Raw genomic sequence first — 9956 nt, 5'->3', positions numbered from 1 at the left:
TGTCAATAAATATATGCATAAAAACCTAACCAGTGACTCGCAACTCGTGAGCTGTAAAGCCACGACAAGGCACCAACCGTTTTACAAGCCATTCACGCACCTTTCATACCTGATAAAAACCAGACCATTGACACCATCCGGAAGGAAAAGCAACACATTACAGCAATCACAATAGGGGACAAGGTACACCCTACTTCAGAAAGAGAAAAAAGACAAATATTACTGCACAGCCATCTAATCCGCAAGCACACACACATACTGGTTGGATTTGGCACCAGGGTGAGTGATGATTCAGTACATACAATTGTATTCGCAAGTAATTTCACAAAAATGAAATACACTGCGTATAATTGAAAGTATGATAAACTGAACCACTGACTCACAGCTCGTGAGCTGTAAAGCCACGTCAAGGCACCAACCTCTTTACAGGCCATTCATACACCTTTCGTACGTGTGACACATACAAAACATTCACACCGCCAGCCGCGGACCCATCACATTTCAACACTCACACTAGCAGACAGCGCCATTCAAGGGCCCATCACTTTCACACGCCCACATTTCTGACACTGCAACTACACAAAATGATGGACTGCGTGGAGTGTCACTCAACTAGCAGTGTGTGTAGTGACCAACAGAAAGTAACTACTCACACACCGCCAGCCGAGCGCCAGTCCACCCACACCACCATCCAAGCACCACACCATGCACACCACCAGCCAAACACCACTCAGCGTGCACCGACAGCCAAGTACCACTCCACACACACCACCAGCCAAGCACCACTCCACGCACACCGCAAGCCAAGTCCCACTCCACACACACTGCCAGCCGAGCACCACTCCGTGCACAGACAGCCAAGTTCCACTCCACGCACACCATCCAGCCAAGCACCACTCCACACACACCGCCAGCCAAGCGCCACTCCACGCACACCACCATCCAAGCACCAGACCATGCACACCGCCAGCCAAACACCACTCAGCGTGCACTGACAGCCAAGTACCACTCCACACACACCACCAGCCAAGCACCACTCCATGCACACCGCAAGCCAAGCGCCACTCCACACACACCGCCAGCCAAGCACCACTCCGTGCACAGACAACCAAGTTCCACTCCACGCACACCATCCAGCCAAGCGCCACTCCACACACACCGCAAGCCAAGCACCACTCCATGCACACCACCATCCAAGCACCTGAACATGCACACTGCCAGCCAAACACCACTCAGCGCACACCGACAGCCAAGTACCACTCCACACACACCACCAGCCAAGCATCACTCCACGCACACCACAAGCCAAGCGCCACTCCACACACACCGCCAGCCAAACACCACTCCGTGCACAGACAGCCAAGTACCACTTCACACACACCGCCAGCCAAGCGCCACTCCACGCACACCACCATCCAAGCACCAGACCATGCACACCGCCAGCCAAACATCACTCAGCGCGCACCGACAGCCAAGTACCACTCCACACACACCACCAGCCAAGCACCACTCCACGCACACAGCAAGCCAAGCGCCTCTCTACACACACCGCCAGCCAAGCACCACTCTGTGCACAGACAGCCCAGTTCCACTCCACGCACACCATCCAGCCAAGCGCCATTCCACACACACCGCAAGCCAAGCACCACTCCACGCACACCACCATCCAAGCACCAGACCATGCACACCGCCAGCCAAACACCACTCAGCGCTCACCGACAGCCACGTACCACTCCACACACACCACCAGCCAAGCATCACTCCACGCACACCGCAAGCCAAGCGCCACTCCACACACACCGCCAGCCAAACACCACTCCGTGCACAAACAGCCAAGTACCACTCCACGCACACCACCAGCCAAGTGCCACTCCACACACACCACCAGCCAAGCGCCACTCCACAAACACAACACCAGCCAAGCACCACTCCGTGCACAGACAGCCAAGTACCACTCCACGCCCACCATCCAGCCAAGCGCCACTCCACACACGCCGCCAGCCAAGCAGCACTCCGTGCACAGACAGCCAAGTACCACTCCATGCACACCATCCAGCCAAGCACCACTCCACACACACCGCCAGCCAAGCACCACTCCGTGCACAGACAGCCAAGTATCACTCCACACACACCACCAGCCAAGCGCCACTCCACACACACCACCAGCCAAGCCCCGCTCCACGCACACCACCAGCCAAGGACAAATCCAAACACAACACCAGGCAAGCGCAAGAGCACGCACTCCGCCAACCAAAGACCAGACCACGCACACTGCCAGCCAAGCACCAGTCCACAGACACCGGCAGCCAAGCGCCAAACCATGCACACCGTCAGACAATGGACACTACACGCAAACCAACATCATACTTTAGATTTTTTTTTAAATAAAAGAGAAACAAAAACAAATTGCAAATTGATACAAATCTACTAACTCAACAACTAAATCTAAAAAGACTACACAAATGTCAACTTTAAAACTGAACAATAAGTTATAAAGAATAAAGACCAACCAGTTCACTTTACCACTCATGGATGCTCCCAAAAATTCTTTTGCATGTGGTACAATCTAAAACAAGCAGGTACACACAGCCCGGGGTTTGAAGGGCAGTCGGGGCAGTACATACGAACCTCCTTCCGCAAACCTCTTCGCCAACAGACTCTGCATCTCCGACTGGGAAAGTCTTTTGAGGTTGTAGGAGGAATTTGATCAGCAAAGTGGCGATCTTTCAATCTGGCAACATCCTCCACCACTCCAACTCTAGGAACACTTGCCTGTTCCACTAAAACAAGGCTGCCTATTACAGACTCCTGAAACTTTACAAAAGTCATCTTTGACTGGGGACAAGATTTCTGGAACACAACAAAAGCATTAAAGGTTGCCAAGTGGAAAAGAGGGATAGCCAACTTCTTGTACCAAATGTAAGCCTTACAAAGAGCAGCATACGGTTCCAACCTCTCATCTACTCTGTCAACACCACCCATGTGCCTATTGTAGTCCATTATGCACACAGGTTTGCGCGCTTCTGCAACCTGACCCCAAACAGTCACCGGTTCAGTGCTTTCATCATGTATTGTAGTCAACATGTAGACATCTCTCCTGTCTGAAAACTTCACAGCTAGAAGCTCCTCACAACGCAATGCACTGCACTGTCCCCGAGCAAGCTTTCGACAAACCAGTTCTTTTGTGAAACCTTTACGGTTTGAGCGGATTGTGCCACAAGCAACAGTGTCCACTTTGGCCAATTCCCTGAACAACCGCACACCAGTGTAGAAGTTATCGACATACAAATGATGGCCTTTGTTAAAAAATCCACGACCAAGTTCCCACACAATTTTCTCAGTCACTCCAAAAGTCGACGGACAACCAGGGGGGTTAATCCTGGATTCCTTACCAGTGTACACCCTGAAATTAGAGACATATCCAGTCTCACTGTCACACAGCATATACAGTTTGATTCCATAGCGTGCCCTCTTACTAGGAATGTATTGCCGAAATACCAAGCGGCCCTTGAACAACAGCAAAGACTCATCCACTGCAATTTCTTTCCCAGGATAAAAGATCTCAGGAAATCGATCAACAAAATGATCAATGACAAGCCGAATCTTGAAAAGACGGTCACAATCAGGATGATCTTGTGGCAAAGCAAGAGTATTGTCAACAAAATACATCATCCGAAGCAGAAGCAAATACCTATCACGACTCACGACTGCCGGAAATATAGCTGTTACCATCAAGGGACTAGTAGACCAATATGAAGCCATTGATGGTTTCCTAAGCAAGCCCATCAAAAAAGTTAAACCCAAAAACTTTTTCATCTCCTCCAAATTTGTGGGAGTCCACCGGGTAGCTCTAGCGTGGGGCTTAAGGCTGGCACTGTTCACCCTCAAAACATTTTCAGCATACAAATTAGTCTGCTCTACAGTCTCTGCCAAAAACACATCATCCATAAACAACTTGAAAAAATCAATAGGCAAAAAGTTTTCAGTGTTCACCCTACACCCTGGAACACCAGTAAATTCAGGCAATGCCAGCTGCACCATGCCTGGTGCAACCCAGAGGTCCGAACTTTCAACGTCAAGTCTTGCAGCCGCAGGCTGCCGCCCAGCTGCCTCTTGTCTCACTATACCAACTGGAAGTCTAGCAACCCCAGGCTGCAGCCCAGATGTCTCTTGCCGCACTATTGGCACAGCAATGTCCTCCGCAACCACAGGCACTTCATCCACACCAAAAGTAGCTTCATCAGCACTCAGAGTGTCTTCATCATCAGATGAAGCCATGTGTAGAGAAACCTCACTACCTGAATCTTCACCTCCCACCTCTGGCCCAGAATCAGAGTCAGTCTCTGGACCATGGTCAGAGGAAGAATCAAAAAGCATTCCAACAACTTGCTGAGCAGTAATCCGGCGGCTAGCCATTATCCTTACAAATAAAGGAGTCTGCACAAACAACTCAACAACCCCAACACTGTGATAAGTAACATAATAAATGTAAGCCTTGATCACAAATATCTATATTTAGAAAAAATATACAATTCACTTACAAGAGACAACTACACTCACCAGCACCTACTCTGCAAAGACACAGCAAATAGGCAACGATATCCCACTAGAAAGAAGAAAAAAAAACTTACATCTACAGAAGGACACATCAAAAACAAATGCAAAACATGTTTTACAATCACAAAAAACAGAAACCAAACATACTCGTATTACTACACACTTTGCAAAATAAACAATTACACTACAACTGAACAAAAAAGAGGTCTCTTACCAAACACATGCAACTACAGAAACAGCAGAACAACAGAACCACCAGTAACGGAACCGCACACTGCAACAATCTAAAGAGAAAAAAAAACAATACACATTAGAAGAAACAAAAACAACACACATTACAACAGGCTATGTCACAGGGTATGTCACAAATGGGGTGTCTGTCCCCAAGGGGGGCAGAATATAAATCATTATAAACGTGGGCCCCCTGGAAGCCACCCTACAGAGGGCAGAGAGGCCAAATAAAGACACGGCAGAACATACTTTTGAAAACAAATGGGCCCAAGGAAGCAACCCTTGGCCAAGGGGTCGCTCCCTATAAAAAAAAAACTGGAGTCTAGTGGGCTTTTCTATCCCCCCCTGGGTCCAGAAACGGTAAAAAAAACAGCCGATCTGCCCCCAGGGGGGGCAGAACAGTGAACCCTAGCTCCGCCGGCACCTAGGGAAACCTAGCAAACCTATACATGTTTGAAAAGTAGACACCCAGGGAAATTCAGGATGTGGTGACTCGACTGCCTACCACCAGGTTCTGTTACCCAGAATCCCTTGCAAAGCTAAGAAATTGACAAAAAAAACGCATTTTCCTCATATTTCTGTGGTGGAAAGTTCTGGAATCTGCATGGACCAACACATTTCTACCCACCCAGCGTTCCCCCGGGTCTCCCAAAAAAAATGGTACCTCACTTGCCTGGGTCTGCCTAGTGCCTGCGACAGGAAACAGCGCAAAACGCAACGTGGTCGCACCTCAATTTCCCAGTGAAATCGTGCCCTTTTTGGACAAAGAGACTACCTTTTGTTTTTGAACCCTAGCTCTGCCGGCACCTAGGGAAGCTAGCAAACCTATAAATTTTTGAAAACTAGACACCCAGGGGAATTCAGGATGGGGTGACTCGACTGCCTACCACCAGGTTCTGTTACCCAGAATCCCTTGCAAATCTAAAGAATTGTGAAAAAAATGCATTTTCCTCACGTTTCTGTGGTGGAAAGTTCCAGAATCTGCGTGGATCAACAAATTTCCACCCACCCAGCGTTTCCCCAGGTCTCCCGAAAAAAATGGTACCTCACTTGCGTGGGTAGGCATAGTGGCTGCAACAGGAAAAGGTCCAAATCGTACGGTGGAGAATTTAAAAAAACCTATAGCAAAACTACCTTGATTTTTGGGAGGGGACCTGAGTTTCTGGCCCGGGGCTCGGCGGCCATCTTTGGAAACTACCAAACCCAAACAGTTCTGAAAACTAGACAACCGGGGGAGTCCAGGGAGGTATGGCATGCGTGGGTCCCCCAATGTTTTCCTACCCAGAATTCCTTGCAAACCTTAAAATTAGGTAATAAAATCACTTTTCCAAACTTTTTTGCGTGGGATCTCCGTGCCGACAAAAATGTCCTACCACCCAGCATTTCCCTTGTTCTCCCGAGTAAAATGATACCTCACTTGTGTGGGTGCCCCAACGCAGAACAGGCTAAAAATGAATTTTTAAAAAATGTAGTATTTAGGTTTGACAAATTAAGCACCCCACCTTAGTCACAGGCCTTTGGCCCACCCACACAAGTGAGGTATCATTTTACTCGGGAGATCAAGGGGAACGCTGGGTGGTAGGACATTTGTGCCGGCAGGGAGATCCCACCCAAAAATGTATGGAAAAGTGTTTTTTTAACCTAAATTTAAGGTTTGCAGGGATTTCTGGGTAGGAAAACATTGGGGGACCCACGCATGCCATACCTCCCTGGACTCCCCCGGGTGTCTAGTTTTCAGAACTGTTTGGGTTTCGTAGTTTCCAAAGATGCCCGCCATGCCCCGGGCCAAAAACTCATGGGAACCCGCTTGCAAAACCAAATTGTTTTGAATGAATTAAGTTTTCAATTTGAGAGTGTGCAATTCTTGGGACAATATTGCATGGAAATTGTGACAGACAATTTCAAGTTTGCAGGAGATTGTGGATAAAAAACAACAATAGAATTCACCAGAAAGACATGACCATATACTCCCATGGTTAAACAATAATATCTAAATTTAGTAAGTTATTTATAGCTATAATGTACACCTTAACAGAGTTACTCAAAAGTCAAACATTCAAGCACGGCTATCTATTCCTAAAAGAAACACACATACAGGTTGCATTTGGCACAAGGGCGAGTGATGGTTCAGTACATAAAATTTTATTAACAAGATATTTAAAAAAAATGATAAGCTCTGTCAATAAATATATGCATAAAAACCTAACCAGTGACTCGCAACTCGTGAGCTGTAAAGCCACGACAAGGCACCAACCGTTTTACAAGCCATTCACGCACCTTTCATACCTGATACAAACCAGACCATTGACACCATCCGGAAGGAAAAGCAACACATTACAGCAATCACAATAGCGGACAAGGTACACCCTACTTCAGAAAGAGAAAAAAGACAAATATTACTGCACAGCCATCTAATCCGCAAGCACACACACATACTGGTTGGATTTGGCACCAGGGTGAGTGATGATTCAGTACATACAATTGTATTCGCAAGTAATTTCACAAAAATGAAATACACTGCGTATAATTGAAAGTATGATAAACTGAACCACTGACTCACAGCTCGTGAGCTGTAAAGCCACGTCAAGGCACCAACCTCTTTACAGGCCATTCATACACCTTTCGTACGTGTGACACATACAAAACATTCACACCGCCAGCCGCGGACCCATCACATTTCAACACTCACACTAGCAGACAGCGCCATTCAAGGGCCCATCACTTTCACACGCCCACATTTCTGACACTGCAACTACACAAAATGATGGACTGCGTGGAGTGTCACTCAACTAGCAGTGTGTGTAGTGACCAACAGAAAGTAACTACTCACACACCGCCAGCCGAGCGCCAGTCCACCCACACCACCATCCAAGCACCACACCATGCACACCACCAGCCAAACACCACTCAGCGCGCACCGACAGCCAAGTACCACTCCACACACACCACCAGCCAAGCACCACTCCACGCACACCGCAAGCCAAGCGCCACTCCACACACACTGCCAGCCGAGCACCACTCCGTGCACAGACAGCCAAGTTCCACTCCACGCACACCATCCAGCCAAGCACCACTCCACACACACCGCCAGGCAAGCACCACTCCACGCACACCACCATCCAAGCACCAGACCATGCACACCGCCAGCCAAACACCACTCAGCGTGCACTGACAGCCAAGTACCACTCCACACACACCACCAGCCAAGCACCACTCCATGCACACCGCAAGCCAAGCGCCACTCCACACACACCGCCAGCCAAGCACCACTCCGTGCACAGACAACCAAGTTCCACTCCACGCACACCATCCAGCCAAGCGCCACTCCACACACACCGCAAGCCAAGCACCACTCCACGCACACCACCATCCAAGCACCTGAACATGCACACTGCCAGCCAAACACCACTCAGCGCACACCGACAGCCAAGTACCACTCCACACACACCACCAGCCAAGCATCACTCCACGCACACCACAAGCCAAGCGCCACTCCACGCACACCACCATCCAAGCACCAGACCATGCACACCGCCAGCCAAACATCACTCAGCGCGCACCGACAGCCAAGTACCACTCCACACACACCACCAGCCAAGCACCACTCCACGCACACCGCAAGCCAAGCGCCTCTCTACACACACCGCCAGCCAAGCACCACTCTGTGCACAGACAGCCCAGTTCCACTCCACGCACACCATCCAGCCAAGCGCCACTCCACACACACCGCAAGCCAAGCACCACTCCACGCACACCACCATCCAAGCACCAGACCATGCACACCGCCAGCCAAACACCACTCAGCGCACACCGACAGCCACGTACCACTCCACACACACCACCAGCCAAGCATCACTCCACGCACACCGCAAGCCAAGCGCCACTCCACACACACCACCAGCCAAACACCACTCCGTGCACAAACAGCCAAGTACCACTCCACGCACACCACCAGCCAAGTGCCACTCCACACACACCACCAGCCAAGCGCCACTCCACAAACACAACACCAGCCAAGCACCACTCCGTGCACAGACAGCCAAGTACCACTCCACGCCCACCATCCAGCCAAGCGCCACTCCACACACACCGCCAGCCAAGCAGCACTCCGTGCACAGACAGCCAAGTACCACTCCATGCACACCATCCAGCCAAGCACCACTCCACACACACCGCCAGCCAAGCACCACTCCGTGCACAGACAGCCAAGTATCACTCCACACACACCACCAGCCAAGCGCCACTCCACACACACCACCAGCCAAGCGCCGCTCCACGCACACCACCAGCCAAGGACAAATCCAAACACAACACCAGGCAAGCGCAAGAGCACGCACTCCGCCAACCAAAGACCAGACCACGCACACTGCCAGCCAAGCACCAGTCCACAGACACCGGCAGCCAAGCACCAAACCATGCACACCGTCAGACAATGGACACTACACGCAAACCAACATCATACTTTAGATTTTTTTTTTAAATAAAAGAGAAACAAAAACAAATTGCAAATTGATACAAATCTACTAACTCAACAACTAAATCTAAAAAGACTACACAAATGTCAACTTTAAAACTGAACAATAAGTTATAAAGAATAAAGACCAACCAGTTCACTTTACCACTCATGGATGCTCCCAAAAATTCTTTTGCATGTGGTACAATCTAAAACAAGCAGGTACAGACAGCCCGGGGTTTGAAGGGCAGTCGGGGCAGTACATACGAACCTCCTTCCGCAAACCTCTTCGCCAACAGACTCTACATCTCCGACTGGGAAAGTCTTTTGAGGTTGTAGGAGGAATTTGATCAGCAAAGTGGCGATCTTTCAATCTGGCAACATCCTCCACCACTCCAACTCTAGGAACACTTGCCTGTTCCACTAAAACAAGGCTGCCTATTACAGACTCCTGAAACTTTACAAAAGTCATCTTTGACTGGGGACAAGATTTCTGGAACACAACAAAAGCATTAAAGGTTGCCAAGTGGAAAAGAGGGATAGCCAACTTCTTGTACCAAATGTAAGCCTTACAAAGAGCAGCATACGGTTCCAACCTCTCATCTACTCTGTCAACACCACCCATGTGCCTATTGTAGTCCATTATGCACACAGGTTTGCGCGCTTCTGCAACCTGACCCCAAACAGTCACCGGTTCAGTGCTTTCATCATGTAT

Source organism: Lissotriton helveticus, chromosome 11 (assembly GCF_964261635.1).
Source record: "Lissotriton helveticus chromosome 11, aLisHel1.1, whole genome shotgun sequence".
In the NCBI taxonomy this organism is placed as follows: domain Eukaryota; kingdom Metazoa; phylum Chordata; class Amphibia; order Caudata; family Salamandridae; genus Lissotriton; species Lissotriton helveticus.
This window is presented reverse-complemented; position numbering follows the sequence as displayed.